We start from the raw sequence: 3,307 nt of genomic DNA, 5'->3' as shown, positions 1-3,307 counted from the left end.
ACACTGTCGCGATAGAGGCTTTGGGAGCGGGGACAGCGCCGAGCTCTGTCGCTTTGAGGGGACAAACCTCGTCACAGCCACTGCGACATCCCCGGCTGGGGCGGGGGTCTCGGGGCAGACCCCACAGCGGGGATGGTCCTGCAGGGGCTGGGGCTGCAGAATTGGGGGAAATTTGGGGCTTTTTCACCCCCTCGAGAGCGGTAAAATCTCAGCGCGTTCAAAGTTGAGCGGGGAAGGCAAACGCGGGAGCTGCGTGGTCCCGAAGGGGAGGTTTTGAGGCGAAAAAGGCGAAAAGAAACAGAAATTTTCGGCGGTTTCCACCTCTGATGAGCGATTTCCAGGGGGTCGCTGCCAGGGAGGAATGATGCTGCCCAGGGAAAATGTACTGGAGGCTCGTGGAGCACCTCGGGCTCGGAAAACTCCCCAAGAAAAGTGGGAGTGATGGATTTGGGGAGGGAAAAAAGCAGAATTAGCTCGGTCAATGGGATTTTTTCCCCGATAAGGTCCCTCCCTCCCCTATGGAGCCGATAACTCCTGTTTGTAATTCCTGCAATTTCCTCTCTTGGTTCAATTTCATTCGGAGAATCCATTCCGGTGACACTGATACACTACTTTTTTTCCCTCTCTTTTTTTTATCTTTTTTTTCCCCTCTTCTCTTTTCTTTTCGAAACCAGGCGATTTTCAGATGCTTTTTGTGCTGTTAAAAATAGCAGCCGGCCTTTGACAAGCGCGGCCAGGCTCAGGACACAGTTTTTCCCGACACATTCTCACCCTCATCATCCTCTCCCTCCACGCTGATTTATGCCCCTAAGAACCGCCCCCAAAAATCCCTTTTTTTTTTTTTTTAATCCCAATTTTAAATCTCAATTATTTTTTTTTAATCCTTTTTTCCTCTCTTGGAAAAATCTCAGCTCCCCCCCGTTGCTTTTTTTACCTCCACCCAAACCCTCCCCTCTCCCTAAATCTGTCTCACAGCGAAGTTTATCCCAGGCTGGGAGATGTCCTGAGGGGAATTTCTGGACTTTTTGTCTCCCTGCCGAAATGTCCATTATTATTCCTCCGGGCCAGGGGGTGGGATCTGGGGTGGGGGAGATGGAGCAGCTCGTAAAATTGTTATGTGCTCCAGGGGTTTAAATTTCATTTATGGGCTGCAGGGAAAGGGTTTGTGTCCCTGGGAAGGCAACACGGTAAATCTGCTCTGGCACCGGGATTATTTTTAATTTTGGGGTTTGCCAGCATCCCTGGGCAGGGAAGCATTTTAAAACCAATTTTTCAGTGGGAATATTTTTAATTTTGGGGTTTTCTGGGGTCCCTGGGATGGGGAGCGTGTTAAAACTGCTTTTTCAGTGGAGTTATTTTTAATTTTGGGGTGGTTTTTTTGGGGTCCCCAAAGAGGAGAATGCAGTAAATCTACTCTGGCACTGAGATGATTTTTAATTTTGGCATTTGCTGGCACTCCTGGGAAGGGGAGCATGTTAAAAGCAATTTTTCAGTGGGGTTATTTTTAATTTCGGGGGTTTCTGGGGCTCTCCAGGGTAGAGCAGCCATGGGGTGAAGGTGGCTCTGGGGTGGTTTGAGCCCCCCATGTGAGGTTTTTGGGGGGTCCAAACCCCAAAAAATCCAGTGAGGAGTCCATCCCTGCTGAGCATTCCTGGGATTTGGGGCACAGGGACTGGGATTTTCCTGGTGCGGATGGGGGGGTGGGAGAGAGAATCCCTGTGGGATGGAGGTGGATGGAATCTTTGGGATGGAGGTGATGGGAATCTTCGGGGTACGGATGACAGGAATCTTTGGGGTACGGATGACAGGAATCTTTGGGGTACAGGGGATGGGAATCTTGGGGATGGAGGTGGACGAAATCTTTGGGATGCAGGTGATGGGAATTTTTGGGATGCAGGGGAAGGGAATATTTGGGGTACAGGTGACAGGAATTTTTGGGATTCAGATGAAGGGAACCTCTGAGATACAGGTGGAGGAAATCTTTGGGATGCAGGTGATGGGAATTTTTGGGGTACAGGTGACAGGAATCTTTGGGGTACAGGGGAAGGGAATCTTTGGGATGGAGGTGACAGGAATCTTTGGGATGCAGGGGACAGGAATTTTTGGGATGCAGGTGATGGGAATCTTTGGGGTACAGGTGACAGGAATCTTTGGGGTCCAAGGGGAATCTTTGGGATGGAGGTGACAGGAATCTTCGGGATGCAAGTGATGGGAATCTTTGGGATTCAGATGAAGGGAATCTCTGGGATACAGGTGGAGGAAATCTTTGGGTACAGGTGATGGGAATCTTTGGGATGCAGAGTAAGGGAATGTTTGGGATGGAGGTGATGGGAATCTTTGGGATACTGGTGACAGGAATTGTTGGGATTCAGGTGATGGGGATCTTTGGGATGCAGGGGAAGGGAATTTTTGGGATGCACTTGTCTGTATGGAGGGAGTCTTTGGGATACAGGTGGGGTCTGTGCAGAGGGAATCCGTGGGGTACAGGTGAAGGGAATCTTTAGGATGAAAGCAAAGGGAATCTCTGGGATTCGGATGAAGGGAATCTTTGGGATACAGGTGGAGGCAATCCTTGGGATGCACTGGAATGTGTGGAGGGAATCTCTGGGATGACGGTGACAGGAATCTCTGGGATGTGTAGAGGGAATCTTTGGGATTCAGATGAAGTGAATCTCTGGGATGAAGGTGGGATGTGTGGAGGGAATCTCTGGGATGTGTAGAGGGAATCTTTGGGATGTGTAAATGGAATCTCTGGGATGTGTACGGGGAATCTCTGGGATGTGTACAGGGAATCTCTGGGATGCACTGATCTCTCGAAGCTGCCGCTGTCCCAGCCTTCCCTGCGCTCAGCTCCGGGATCCCAACCCACAAACAACAAACCCAAACAAACTTTCAGGGACGTTGGGGTGGCCACAGCTGCTGGCATCACTTCTGGGGGCCCCTCAGAGCCGATCCCGTGGGTTTGGGGGCTCAGGGATGCTGTCACCTCCAGAGCCACGTTCCTGCTCGCTCCAGCTTTATCCCCCTGCAAACATTCCTGGCTGGCACCAGGGCTCTGTGCCTGCACGTGGGATGTCAGCAATCCCAAAAAAGCTTCCAAAAAAAGCTCTGACCACCCAGGGACCACCTTTAACCGCCTCCGGAGCCGCTGTCAGGGACCACCTTTAACACCCTCGGGCAGCGCCGCTCCTGCTGTCCCGCCCCGCGAGTTCCCGGCCGTGCTGGGGAAGCTCCCACCGCTCATTTTCCCTCAAAATTCCATTTTTTTTGGAGCAAAACAATCCCCTCATGGCTGCCCCGAACCCGC

This window comes from Geospiza fortis, unplaced genomic scaffold, assembly GCF_000277835.1.
Source record: "Geospiza fortis unplaced genomic scaffold, GeoFor_1.0 scaffold547, whole genome shotgun sequence".
Classification (NCBI taxonomy): Eukaryota; Metazoa; Chordata; class Aves; order Passeriformes; family Thraupidae; genus Geospiza; species Geospiza fortis.
Note: the sequence above shows the minus strand (reverse complement) of the source record.